The sequence below is a fragment of the Myxine glutinosa genome, chromosome 10, assembly GCF_964187855.1.
Source record: "Myxine glutinosa chromosome 10, kmMyxGlut1.1, whole genome shotgun sequence".
Classification (NCBI taxonomy): Eukaryota; Metazoa; Chordata; class Myxini; order Myxiniformes; family Myxinidae; genus Myxine; species Myxine glutinosa.
This window is the reverse complement of record NC_136270.1, coordinates 106,633,781-106,648,870: the sequence shown is the minus strand read 5'-3', so window position 1 is coordinate 106,648,870 and position 15,090 is coordinate 106,633,781. Positions and strand designations below refer to the sequence as shown.

The following is a 15,090-nucleotide window of genomic DNA, read 5'->3' as shown; positions in this document are numbered from 1 at the left end:
CCAACACCGTATCTATTCAGGAGAACAACTCTACCTTTTACTAGCACGACAAGAGTGCAGAAGGCCACCGTCAACATGGCGTCGGCTTTGCAGTCAGAAACAGAATGATGCAGTCAAATGAGACGCCTATGGCGACATCTGAACATCTTATGTCTCTCTGCTTTTCATCTAATGGAGGCGTCATCGCTATCATCTGTGCCCCATCTGCCCCATCTCTACGCACCAATTCTGAAGAGAAAGATTTCTTTTATGACACTCTCTATGAACTTCTCTAGCACGTCCTTTTATGGGGAAAATCTTTACATTATCGGCGACTTCAATGCATGTGTCGGAACAGTCATGGACTCGTGGCCAACATGTCTAGACCATCATGGCATTGGCAAAATCAACAAAAATGGTAAACGGGTGTTGGAGGTCTGTGCCCAAAAGGAGCTCTGTGTCACCAACATTTCTTTCAAAGCAAACGTCGGCATAAAGTGCCCTGGCATCACACAAGGTCGGGCCTCTTGCACCAACTTGACCGCATCATCACCAGGAGACAAGACCTGTCCAGCACTCTTCACACATGTTCCTACCACGAGGCAGATTCTGATAGTGACCACTCCCTTGTCATCAGCAAAGTAAATATGCAGCCCCGGAAGCTTCACACCTCCAAGCAAAGGTGTGAAGCAAACTCGCTAACCGAGTGTATCCTGAGGCACAATGTGGTTTTCGAACAGGCAGATCCCCTTTTTTTTTTTTTTTTTTTTTTTGTTGTATACAAGATCGAGGCTCGTGAAAGAGCGAACATTAATCACACAGAAAGACAAACAGACACACAAAACAAATAACATCGGGAGCGGTAGAGAAGATGGGGAGAGAGGGGGAAGGACACAAACACAACATTTGAGAGCGGGGACCGAGAGACATGGAGACATCGAGAGAACTGTGGGAGGGAGAGGGCTTTGGGGGGAAGGCATGGGAAGGGGGGGGGTGGGAGAGGTATAAAACATATGGACACTGCCAAGACTTCCAGGAAAGAAGTTGGAATTTCAAACAAGGTGGATCTGGGGTGAATTAGTGGGGGTAGAAAAGATCAAGGTTTTGGATGGGGGAAGATAAGAGATGGTGGTGAACAGCTGTTTTGAAGACCTGGAGGGAGGAGTGTGATTGAAGTGAGTGTGGGAGTTTGTTCCAGAGGCGGGAGAAAAGAGAAATGAAAGAGTGAAGGTGAGCAGAGAGCCGAGATTTCGGCAGTTTAACCATCAGAGGGTGGCTGGCAGATCTTGTGCGACCTGTAGGAATATTTGCGGGACAGAGCACAGAGAGAGCTGGGGGAGCAAGGCCGGAGAGGAGTCGGTAGAAGACAGAAAGACCACCTACCTGCCTGCGGTGAGTGAGTGAAAGGCCCTCAGAGATAGCTTCATCGCGGGAGATTCCAATGATTCTGAAAGCTTTGGATTCAACAGCGTGAAGCCGAGCCAGGTGTGAGGCAGGAGCACCAGCCCATAGGGGAGAACAGTATTCCATTGAGCTGCGGATGAAAGCCTTGTATGTGGTGAGGAGCTCAGGTGTGCCTAGGAAGGACTTCGCACGACGGAGGATGCCCAGTCGGCGACTGGCTTTGGAGGCCAGCTTGGAAATGTGGTTTTCCCAAGAAAGATCATGGCAGATGGTGAGACCCAAAAGCTTGAGCGACAGAACTTCTTGGAGAGGATTGTTGAGAAAGTAGATGGGAGGGTTGTCCAGTCGATCTTTTCGGAGAGACATAGTAAGAGTGTGAGATTTGTCAGGATTGAAAGACATGTTCCACATGTTTGACCAGTCTGTGATTTTGTCCAGGTCTTCAGAGAGTGAGGAGGCTGAAACCCTGTGGACATCCTAAAGGATGCGATATATGAGGAGATAGCTGGGGCCCAAGGACCAAAAGGGTGCCCAAAGCTGAGGTATAAGGATGTCTGTGAATATGAAAGCCCGACACATCGATTATATATAACACTTGGGAAAATGTAGCTAACTCTAGAGGCACATGGTGACATCAATTATGGGCTGGAATAAGCCATCACGATGACCAATGGCTGGAGCAACTGCACAACAGATGCTGTCGCCGCAAACAACATCATCCCACAACTACAGGAGATAACCACACCAAATACTTCAGATGTGGCATCTGTGGTAGACTCTGTCGCTCCAAATTGGCCTGTACACTGTACAGTGACCAAAGGAAGTGCAAGTGCAACACATGACTGACTTCACCAGGAAGTGTTGCATATCCACCATCTTACGCAGATGAACGGATACCGGAAACGGATACTCTCTGGAAAATCCTCCCTATCTCTTTGCTGATGGCTCCACCCTCTGCCATGACATCCCTCATCCATCAGATAGACAATCAGTAGCCTCTTCCCTCTCTTCAGACCTTGAAAAAAAAAAATCACACGATGGTCCAACACTTGGAACATGTCTTTCAATCCTGACAAATCTCACACTGTCACTCTCTGTCTGGCAAAACCTCTCATTTACTTTATTCCCCATTGAAGTTAGTTCGGACATTCAAACTCTTGGATCTCTCTGTCAGCCATGATCTTTCTTGGGCAAACCACCTTTTAAACTTAGTCTCCAGAGCCAGCCAGCCACTGGGTATCCTCCATCATGCGGAGTCCTTTCTTGGCACACCTGAACTCTTATCCACCTACAAGGCCTTCACCTGTAGCTTTCTGGAATAATGCTCTTCCCTTGGGGCTAGTTCTCCTGCGTCACACATTGCTGAGCTTGAGACCATGGAAACCAAGACCTTCAAGATCATTGGAATCTCCCACGATGAAGCTGAGTCAATGGACCTATCACTTTGCCATTGCAGACAGGTCGGTGGACTTTCTGTCTTCCACCAGCTTCTTTCTGGTCTTGTACCATCTGCTCTTTCCACACTTTGCCTTTTTCCACGCTTTTCTCCCACCCCCATGGTTTCTGCATGGTGCACGCGCTCCACTATTATCCCCAATCTGGTGAAACTCTGAAAATCCAGAATCACTGTTCAACTTCACCCATTAGTTCCCCTTCTTTTCCACCTGTGGAACTAACTTCCACATTCTGTCGAATCTCTTCCCTACAGCTCTTCAAGACAGCTGTCAATCACCATTTCAGATCATCCCCCATCTAAAACTGTGATTTATTGTGTGCCCCAAATAGCCACCCCCACTCCTAATTTTTTTTCCCAGTTCTTCCTTCCTAAGACTTAAATGCGGTGCCCATCTTGTCCATCCCTACATCTTCTCCTACCCCTTATTCTTCTCCTACGATTAGATTTTTGTTCATGTCTGGATCCAGATCCGACCTATCTCACACGTACACGCACACGCACACACACACACACACACACACACACACACACACACACACACACACACACACTGATGAGACAAACACTAAACACAGCCACTGAGCTTGGGGGAAGTGCTACCTTGGGAGGGGGTCACTACCTTCACTTCCCGGGATACTCTGGGTACCTGAGACGTCTTAACAATGGCACCGCTTTTCTCATCGTACTCAGTGGGGCATTTCCTCAAGAGGAATTTCTTCCTCCCCATGGATGCCAACAAAAGGGGATTGTCCATGCTCTATCCTTTTCAAGCAAAGAAGCAGCTCGTACCATTTTAAAGTCTTTGGCATGACTTGAACCGGTCCAAACCGGATGGGTGTTTTTTAGGAGACACCATCTCCTTACTGGATGGCCGTCGTCTCCCTACGGGAGCTCATCCGCCCCTTGCCAGGTGTTGTTTTTGGTCCCACAAGCAAAGCCAGTGAAGTTGTCGGTTTAGTCACCGACAACGTGACCATGCGGCAGGTAGACTGGGTTACATGTTACCAGTGGCAGCCCCAAAAAGACTGAACGAATGATAAATTGATGGATGATTCAATGACATATTCATATGTACATGGATTATGAGCAAAGGCCTATTTGGTGGAGGGGGGAATTTACCCAATTTTGTGAGGGCACCAATATCAAATGTCCATGAGTGCACATCAGTCCTTCAGAAACGTAGTTGCATTAAAATTGGCTTGGGAATTATTCCGTCAAATCGAGCATAATAGCAGCTTCGGTGGGAATATCTCAACCTTTCTGCGCACAGTCGATCATTTAACCCTATGAATGCCAGTGGCAGGTTAATCAACTTACATTGTTAAATGTGGTGGCTAAAATGCACCGATTCGTCTTTCATATAAAAAAAAAAATTCCATTCATCTCTGTGCAGAATAAGCCATTCGTTTTTACAAAACGAAATTAATTTGAAATGAATTCCACACTATGCAGCCTAATGCAACTATCATTTTAATGGGGGCTTGCAGATTGCACAAAGACTTATACACAGGAAATTAACACTCAAATACAAATTACGGCTTCACACACATCATGATGTTAATCTTAACCCAAACAGTTGCACTGGAGGATAGGATTTAGAATTTTTAGTTGCACTGGAGGATAGGATTTAGAATGCAGAAATGCTGGTTTTATTGTTGCTGGCAGCACCGCTGTGCCGCCGATGCAGTGCCCGATTGTAATTGCCGATTGTAATTGTAATTGATTATAATTTCCGATTGAGTGAGGCAGTGTTGTACATGTCAACTGGTACTCATTTTGCCCACCTTGGAAGGATGACAGGATGAGTCAACCCACCTGATGTTATTTAACGGCGATGACAGTGGCTCAAGTTCAGTTCAGGATCGTAAGCCAAACACCTTAACCGCTAGGCCAACACCAGGTTTACAGTTGCACTTGTACTATTAGTAAAAAAAAACACTTGTGCTATTAGAAGGGAGTTTTTTTTGTATACAAGACCGAGGCTCGTGTAAGAGCTAACATTGATCACAAAAAGACAAACTTACATAAAACATGAAACATAATGAAACATGAAACATAAAACATGAAACATAAAACATATGATAAAGGGAGCGGGAGAACAAGATGGAGAGCAGGAACATCAGGAGATCTGTTGGAGGGAGAGGGCTTGGAGGGAGGAGGTAAAAAAAACACGAGGACACTGCAAGGACTTCGAGGAAAGAAGTCGGTATTTCAAAAACGTGCATCTGGGGTGAATTATTGGGGGTAGAAAAGATCAAGCTTTCGGATGGGGGAAGATAAGAGATGGTGGTGAACAGCTGTTTTAAAGACCTCGAGGGATGAGTGGGATTGAAGAGAGTGAGGGAGTTTGTTCCGGAGGCGGAAGAAAAGAGGAATGAAAGAGTGAAGGTGAGCCGAGAGTCTTGATTTTGGAAATTTCACCAGAAGAGGGTTGCTGGCAGATCTTGTGCGACCTGGAGGAATATTTGGGGGACAGAGCACAGAGAGAGCTGGGGGGGCAAGGCCAGAGAGGAGTCAGTAGAAGACAGAAAGACCACCGACCTGCCTGCGGTGAGTGAGTGAAAGGCCCCCGGAGTTAGCTTCATCGCGGGAGATTCCAATGATTCTGAAAGCTTTGGTTTCAACAGCGTGAAGCCGAGCTAGGTGTGAGGCAGGAGCACCAGCCCAGAGCAGAGAGCAGTATTCCATTAAGCTGCGGATGAAAGCCTTGTATGTGGTCAGGAGCTCAGGTGTGCGAAGAAGGACTTCGCACGATGGAGGATGCCCAGTCGGCGACTGGCTTTGGAGGCCAGCCTGGAAATGTGGTTTTCCCAGGAGAGATCATGGCAGATGGTGAGACCCAAAAGCCTGAGTGACAGAACTTCTTGGGGAGGGTTGTTGAGAAAGTAGATGGGAGGGTTGTCCAGTCGGTATTTTTTGAGAGACATCGTAAGAGTGTGAGATTTGTCAAGATTGAAAGACATGTTCCACTCGTTTGACCAGTCTGTAATTTTGGTCAGGTCTGCAGAGCATGAGGAGGCTGCAGACTACCGATCTGAGGGATGTAGAATGGAGCGGCAGAGAGTGGAGTCATCAGCAAAGAGATAGAGAGGATTTTCCAGAGAGTCAGAGAGATCATTGATGAAGACCAGAAAAAGCACAGGACCCAGAACACTGCCTTGGGGATCGCCAGCCTGAACAGGAAGGGGAGATGAGAGAAATACCTTCAGGGCCACACGTTGACCACGACCAGAGAGGAAGTCCGCAAGCCATGCGTGGAGATTTCCATGGATACCAAAGGAGGAGAGTTTGGTGAGCAGAGCGGGGTGCCAGACCGTATCGAAGGCATGTGATATGTCAAGGGAGGCAGCTCTGATTTCCTGTTTGGCATTGAGGACCTCCATCCGTTGTTGAGACATTAGAAGCAGCATGTCCAGAGTAGAGTGACCTAGTCTGAAACCAAATTGATTTTCAGTGTTCAAGTCATTGGAGAAGAGGAAGGATTTGATAATCGAAGCAATGATGGATTCCATGACTTTGCTGATAATCGGGAGCACGCTGATTGGTCTGTAGTTGCAAGGATCTGTTTTGGCACCTTTTTTGTGCAAAGTGGTAATGTTGGCTGATTTCCAAACCAATGGCAGATGACCTTGAACAAAAGAGAGGGTGAAGAGAACAGAGAGAGGGTGTGAAAAAGCTGCAGAGTAGGATTTTAGGACCCATGGTGCCGTCAGGTACAGTTGCATAATCAGAGTCGAGGGTTGAAACTTCTCCACCTTGTCAGGAGAGAAGGACACAGATTCCAGGAGCAGCTGGGTTCGACTGGGAAAGGTGGGTACAGAGAAAGACGGGTTTGGGACACAAGATTGTGAAGCAAACACAGAGTTGAGGCATTCAGCTTTGTCACATGCGGTGTCAACTGTGTAGCCTTTGAGGTAAGGGTGGGGTTGGAGGGGGGAACAAACACCAGAAACAGATTTGACAAGATGCCACCAGGATTTGGAGGAGAGAGACAGGTTTGAGAGTTAATTCTTGAGTGTGGAGATATAGTGTTTCCTGGCTCTCCTGAGGGTAGACCCACATTTGTTCCGAGCTTGGTGGAAGGAACTGAGATTGCCTTCAGTTGGATTTGCCTTCCAAGAGGCAAAGGTAGAGGAGGTGCACTTAAGGTATCACTTTTATACTTTATACCCTCAATGCACTTTTATACTTTATTGCACCTGAGGTGTAATGTTCTGTCGCCTGAAGGTGTAAAGTGGCTTCGAAGGCAGGGAAAGCCCTGTCAACCTTCAGCAAGAGCCACGCTCAGGACTACTAGAGATACACAATGCTTTCCATTCAAAAGTGATCCACCAACTTTCTTTGCATCTTAGCCAGAAACCCATCTGGAATGCTTATGCAAGAAAAGTTGAACAACAGCTCCGGAAGGACAACTTATTTCAGAAAAAGGGTCCTCCCATGCAACGATAGGATCTTTAATAGTCCACTCCAGTCTCTCAGCTTCACCTGTATTTTTCCCTCTCGAGTGCTCCAATTGTGAATTGATGAGCAATTACGAGATTGACAAATAGACCCCAAAATATTTAAAATCATGGTGACTCCTTTAAGATAGTGGGGCAGTCTGCTCTCAGGTGATCCTTTGCCTTAGAAACATGACAACAATGTTCATGAGTCATGTAAAAGACCTTGTAATTCTTGCCTTCTTACGGAATGACAAAGGATCCCTCCAACTCTGTGTCATTGTGCAGTTCAATGGAAAGTTGACTTTTAAAAGACAAGATATGACGTAGTGCAGGCTCAAGACATCCAAGAGGCACAGGCCTAATGTGTGATCTCAGCACCCGCAATCGCTTCAAGAATGGCACAGACGCATGATCAGCAATAAAAGGAGGCATGTTAGAGAGTATGATTGGTGTTCCAAGGCTCGAAAGTGGTTCCACTTGGGCTAACAACCCTCCTACAGCAATTCATTTCTCTGTCACCTTATTCGCTGCAGCCTCGGATTTAAGGAAGAACACAGCTCTTCCATACATTTTAGAGGCTGCAACTATTACTGATGAACCAACCACAATGGACATTGCGCTCACATATGCTTATATTTGGGTAGTTTGGCCCAACTCACATCTCACACCATGTTTCCTTGTCAAATACTGAAACAGGTGCACTTTGTTTTTCACACCTGCACCAGAAATGGTATCAACATCAGCCCACTCATTATTCATCGGCATGATTCAGAAACAATTAATTATCCCTCTTAGAAGCAAGGTAACCAAAACACGTTATTAACCAAATAACGCTCACTCACACACCCGCTCACCACAGTGTGCAACTTCAGCACAATATCTGATGATTAAACCAAAGAACAAAAGGGTCGCTAAGTACTTTAACGATAACGCCGCAATAAGGCGTAACTAGTCCCACACGGGAGCGGCCGCCGCCGCGGCTAGGCCTGAACACAAAAGGATGGATTAAATCAAACGGAACGTCAAATTAAGAAAGAAAATGAACCAACTCGGTTCAGATAAACAAAACGAAACAAAAATACAAACGAAAATGGAGGAGGATGAGGAGGAAATGTCGAAAAGTAGCACAGCTCGAGGAGCAGCAAAATGGCGTGGGGTGGCCTAGTCGTACTAGTAGTAGTGGTAGTAGCAGTCGTTGTTGTAGTAGTCCTAGTATACCCCAAAGATAATGGGACCTTTTAAGTAAATGAGTGCTATAAAACAATGCAAACAATGAAGTATTCAATAACTTCCTCACATGGAAAGCCGAGTGATTGTCCATAATCTATTACAATGGACTCGCAGAATAGCTCGGGGCTCAGTTAGGCTTTAAAGGTAGGTAGGCCCACTTCCCTATGAGCTGTTTATCTTGGATTTGAATATCGACCCAGCCATAAATTGTCACCCTGGTGTATCGCATGCAGAGCAAGGAATCAATGTGTGCTGTCCTTTGGATGGACGTTAAACTGGGCATCCCATCTGCAGGCATTGGTTTGTGGATGTTAAACTGGGCATCCCATCTGCAGGCATTGGTTTGTGGATGTTAAACTGGACATCCCATCTGCAGGCATTGGTTTGTGGATGTTAAACTGGGCATCCCATCTGCAGGCATTGGTTTGTGGATGTTAAACTGGGCATCCCATCTGCAGGTATTGGTTTGTGGATGTTAAACTGGGCATCCCATCTGCAGGCATTGGTTTGTGGATGTTAAACTGGACATCTCATCTGCAGGTATTGGTTTGTGGATGTTAAAGATCCCATGGAATCCTGTGAAATTCCAAAGTTTTGCTCTACAGGAGGCACTGCATCAGTAGCACAGCTATGCTCCCAGGCATGATGCAAACCCGTAGCCAAGTGCTGCATATGAAATGATGATGATCATTAATATAAATGTTACTAGTCCCCGACCCGTTTCACCAGAAGGGACTATAGGTTTGCACTCCGTCTGTTTGTCCATTCGTCCGTCCATTTGTCTGTCTGCCCATCCATCCGACCTCTGGTTTTTCACTTTTTTCCCATACTCCATAACATATTCAACTGAAACTTGGTATGTGGCTTTATTATGATAAGTTACAGAAGAAATTTGAGTTTCGTCAATTTTTCACAGAGTTATACCTTTTTTTGACCGAGATGTCTCGGACTAGTTGGATTGAACAGGACTAGTTATCACCTGATATTATACATGGGTCAGTTTTCCAGACTTTTTCTCCTTACCCTTAAACATACAGAACTGAAACTTGGTACATGGCTTTATTATGATAAGTCAGAGAACAAGTTTGAGTTTTGGGGCGTTTTGTCAATTTTCCAGAGTTATACCCTTTTTGGACTCCGTAAATATCACATCGGTAGGGGACATGGGACATGCACTGCAAAGCAATGTTTGCTCTTGTTTTGGAGGCTGTATAATTTTTTTTGAGAAATCAACTGACAAATTGGAGTTGGCCCATATATAGCATTGTCATCTGAACCCAATAGCTCATGAACCCAGGTTCAAACTTCATGCACCAAAGTGTGTTTGTCCATTGCCTACTAATGTACTTGATATTCATGTTAAAATGTGCTGATGCCGACTAATGTCTTTACCCTGCATGTTTTGAATGTACAAGGCCCTCCATGAGCCTTTGATCAAAGTCAAAAAGGCATTAATAATTTTGCGGTAACCGTCGTGCTTGAATACCATCTGCAGCACTGTACAGCCTATTACTGAAATAACCTGTCAGCATACTTGCATACACATGATAGAAGTCATGCTACCAATATGATCACGTTCGAGCTGGATAGAACCAATGTAGCACACAAGGATAATTAGGCAAAAGGTAATAAGCCTGACATGTGAAACCATAATTAGTTATCTTTATGTCAACACTTCATGAATAATTCTTTTACTTTTATATTGTTTCAATGCCTTGTGGGTGCAACATTGTTCCCAAGATGGGTGCTTGGCATAGCAGCACGATAATTGATTCGGGAATGCTCAAAGTCGAAACATCCTCTTCGGGTTTGGTCAGACGTATCAGTCAATTAATGTCTCACGTGGTAAGTGAGAAAGCCACAGCATGCCTGTGAAAATTAACATTGACCAAAATGTCAGGAGAACATAAATTCCGCAAGCCTAAATACAGCCAGCACAATGGGCTGCATGCCAAGAAATATCAACATAAAAAGGTTGTGTGATGATTTGTCAAAGGTTTGTGTTCTATTACTGAAGGTCAGTTATGCAGTTTAACAATCAAAATCTCGTTTCACACAAACATCCTTGCTGACATAGTATGTAACACTTTCGGTGGAATCGGGGAGGGTGAATGGGGACATTTGAAGTTCAATCTGGATGCTCCATTACTACAGCTTTATGGTTTGCAACATAACACAATGAGTGGTCGTTGGGCATTTGCTGCCTTGATAGATTATCCTCTGTCCTCTTCAAAAAGCACAGATATATCAAAATACTGTGAAAAATGATATGTATATATATATTGTTGCGGATCTCTCGAAGCCCGTCGACGTACAGAGGGGGGCGGGGGGGGGGGGAGTTAAACTCCTTTTCCCCCTCGGGTCTTCGAGTCCACGAGGCCGAGTCGCCACCCCCGTAGCGAGTGTGCGGAAGGGTATCGGGTCGACTCCACACATACCTTCGGTACCCACGCTGCCACGAGAACGGAGACTGGACCTCGCACAAGCCACGCTAATCGAATACGCCGAGCGGTTTGCGTATCACATGACTCGTGCCGTTACTTTTATTGAACTAGATTCGAGCGGTTTCATTCGTGCGATGCTAGGCCAATAGATGGAAAGGACGGGAACGGTCAGATGGAAGAAAGAACACAGGTTTATTTACAATGTACAGTGATCAGGATAAAGGGAAGGGACACAGAGCAGGCACTTAAGCAGTCTTAACTTATTCCCCAGACACGGGCCCACTCACTCACGCGGGGAAAAGGAGGAAAAACAGTTCGCGCTCCAAACGCGCCTTGACGCCGGTCGCTCCCAGACAGCTCGCCCGGCGTGGCCCTTGGTTGTTCACGGCACGTGTGCTGGGAGCGCAGGCAAGGAGGTCGCGCATCTGTGGCCCGGAATGGATCGTCTCCACAAGCGCGATTAATACAGCCGCAGAGCGCAGGGCACAGGGCACGGGGAGAGTTTGTGTACAGCGAGGCTATAACAAGCAAGGCACTTCACTCATGCTGAGACAAAAGCTCTGACTCGGAGACTCTGCACTCTGACTCCGGGGCTGGGTGACTCTCTCTCGTTCTGCTGTGGGGGGCTCGGGGCAGGGTCTTATATGGCCCCTCCCCAGCCTTACCCGAAAGTTCCAAGCCCCTCCTCTCGCTGCCGTTGTGAGCCACTCCCCTTGGGCACCAATTGGCTGCTCGCGGCTTACCGGCCACTCCCCCTGCAGCTCCTCCCTTCGGCCTTGCCAGACTTGTTCCAGGCCGAGCACATGGCATTTCAGCTCAAAGAACACCGAACTCACTGGCCTGCTCAACGGAAACTAACACAGGAAAGGAGACTACGCTTACATTTACTATGAAATAACTGAACTAAAGCGAGGCTACATGTTGTGGTGCATCTACCTACGAGGGGGGTTATCTTTTATTCACAAAACCGCAACAATATATATATATACAGTGGAACCTCTAAATCCGAACGCCCCTCATCTCGAACTACTCTAATTCCGAACCGTAAATTCGAGAAAATTTTGTCCCTAATTCCGAATGTATTTCTATAACCGAACCGCCAACATAGCGTTAACGTCGTTCATATTTCCGCTGCGAGCGTCGTTAATATTTCCAGCCGTGAGCGTCGTTCATATTTCCCGCCGTTAGCGTCGTTCATATTCCCCGCGCATCTTCGCGCAGCATCACCCACGCATGCTCACGCATGCACAACCCGGAAGTCGCTTTGTTCCTTCAATTCGTCGGTTGTACGTACTAGTTCTGGCAGCATCTCTCGTGTGTTCGTCGCTAGTTTACCTCGTGTTTTCACCTTGATTTGTGCTTTTTTTCTTTGAAGATGACCCTTACCCATTCACCATGGCATCTAAGAAGAGCAGTGAAGGCAATAAGAATAAGAGGAAGGCGGTGAGAGCGACAATTGAGGTGAGAGAAACAACTTATCGCTAAGCATGAGGGCGGTATGCGTGTGATGGATCTCGCTGCTATTTAGGGCATTTACTCATCTTTAGGGCATTTACTCATCTTATTTTACCTTGAATCATGTGTATTTGCAGTTAACAGTGTCTTGATAATGGGTTTTTGGGGTCCAGGAACGGATTAATTCACTTTCCATTATTTCTTATGAGGAAAATAGTTTCTAATTCCGAACTTTTCCCAATACGAACTGCCGCTGGAACGAATTAAATTCGGATTTAGAGGTTCCACTGTATATATATTGTCGCGCGATCCCTTCGGTTAACACCAGGGCTCGCGGATGACCAAACGGCTTTAATGGAGGCGACGATCAAATACGGATTCGGCTATAAGAGCACGGGAGGAAGAATGAAGGGGGAGGAAGCGGAAGCACGTTCCTGTATAGAGAATGAACTCAAATGGGAATCCGGGTTTAAAAGGAAATTGAAAATAATACAAGGATTTATTCACAAGGAATCGCGGGACAGGAAAATACGCGCCGGGAATAAAATGTCCTAATCAGGACGTCCCCACATCTCACTTCGGACACGAGACAAAGGAAAATGAATTAATAAAATAACTGTCCCATCGTGTACTTGTGAAATGTGGTGCGTCTTATCTTTGTCTGTAGTCGTGTCCGCTGTCCAACGCGGCTCCGAGCTCCAGCGCGAAGAAACCCTCCGTCCGATTCGCCCATGCGCTCCACCAGGCCCCGAGCGACCCATCCCACTCCAGGCTCTTCGTCGACCGCCTACGAGGTCCTGCCCGCTCACAGCACTGAGCCCCGCCCCCGCACCACAAGCACCGCGAAGGACCGAGCACCGCTACAAGCTCCGAGCACCTAAATATTCAGGAACGATGCCAACGACCACCAGGACCTCTCAATACGAAGAGCCAAGAACGAAGAATGGACAGACCAGCACGACTGACTAGCACGAACTGACCAGAACGAAGACTGAATACCCAGAGCGAAGAGGGAGAATGCCCACGAATGAGACGTTTTGTCACTCACCCTGTGACGTCAGTTCTGGCGTGTTCCCAATCAGAGCCTCCTCTCTCGAATGTTCTGACTGCGATGATGCCCTCCCATTGGCCAAGTGCTTCCCACCCTGTGGTGTTGCTCGCCCCTCCCCCTGGCAAATTAACAGTCCTCCTGGGCGTGGCTCCCAGCCCTGCTCGATGCCTGACGCCTACGCCGGTGTTGTACGCAGCCGATGCCTGCTTGTCTTTCCAGTCAGTCAGTGTAAGGGGAGGGAATTATTTAATGTGCGCACTAAGGACCTATCTAAGTGTTTAAATGAGTGCGTTGCCATAAGGGACACAGGTTTGGCGACAGGGGGAACGACAAACAAAGGATATTACCCATAATCCCTGTACTATTTGGCATGCCCCGCCCCCCCCCCCCTCCGCGGAGGGGACACCAATACAGCTTATACCGACAAACCGGGATAAACATAGAAATTATAGGTAGATTCCCTATCACGACAGTCGGATACCTACCTATACAGATATACCTGGCTCTAGATATTCCTTTAGCCCCCCGACATAACACAGCCCCCCCCCCCCCCCCCACTGGAACCATAGCTCATTCTAGGTTCACTGCAGGCGCTACAATTCCAGTCTTAACACTTACTGTCTCACACTTAATTAACCTATGAAATAAAGCAGGAGGGCTGTGGGAAGTCAGCCAGAACTTCCTACCTGTTCTCCTTAACATGCTAATACCCTTAAACAATCATGCAATCAAATATTTACAATCATTATAATTCATTGTTCCTGCGGAGGGAGGAACAGACAACACGCAAAACCTACTTACCCACAAACCCTAACCTTAACCAAAAATTCAAAACTCTATTAAACATTTGTACAACCCCTTCCTAAAGACCGCGTCCCCCGGTGGCTGCCACAAGACGCAACCTTACCTGCGGGGCCATCCCAATGCACCCATAAATTTCTGTGGGCCCTGTCCAGGTGTTACAGGTGAGTGACATTGCGCGGTGGATTTTGCCCTCATTCATACAACACAAACCCTTACTCACTTACACACATTCCAAAAATCATTAAGGCATTTCAAAAGTCAACACTTAAATCATTACCAAGCACTTATTTCATCCCCCTGCAGGACCACGGCATAGATGTCATTCGTGGTGTGCATTTCTCTCAACTAGGCAGCGGGGAGGTACCGCACAATCAAGATGGTGGGGCGCTTCAGGCTGTGGTGCCCGCAGTCCCCAAAACAAGTCACTTGACGCACAAGTTCAGTACATCCCCCACCTCCCCCCTTTACCTCTTGGCCCCGTGAAAGCCAAACAGCCCTTTCTGCCGTTACCCTGCCAGTGAGGGTCTACACACACCAGACTCCGTTGCCTCCTGCTTCAGCGCAGCTACACGGGTCGCCGGGAGTCTCCCTTACCCCACGGCGCCCAAACAGACCCTCCACCGACGAGCTCCAATTTCCAGATACTACTGGCTGCCAGGGGTAATTGCCGCAGAGGGGGGGGGGGGGGGGGCGCAGGCACCGTTCCTCAGAGCTTGATCTGTCCCTGCGGGGACACACACACCTTCCCCACCCACAAAATCCCCAAAACACATTTCCTCCCCCGCTGCCATTCCATTCTCAATACATTTCCATAGATGGTAGAAA

The 15,090-nt window shown here is 47.1% G+C and overlaps 1 protein-coding gene across 1 annotated transcript in view; it reads right to left on the bottom strand.

Moving 5' to 3' along the window:
- LOC137433879 (cartilage acidic protein 1) overlaps window positions 1-15,090 on the bottom strand; it is a 354,284-nt gene that overhangs the window by 295,711 nt on the left and 43,483 nt on the right. The window lies entirely within an intron of this gene.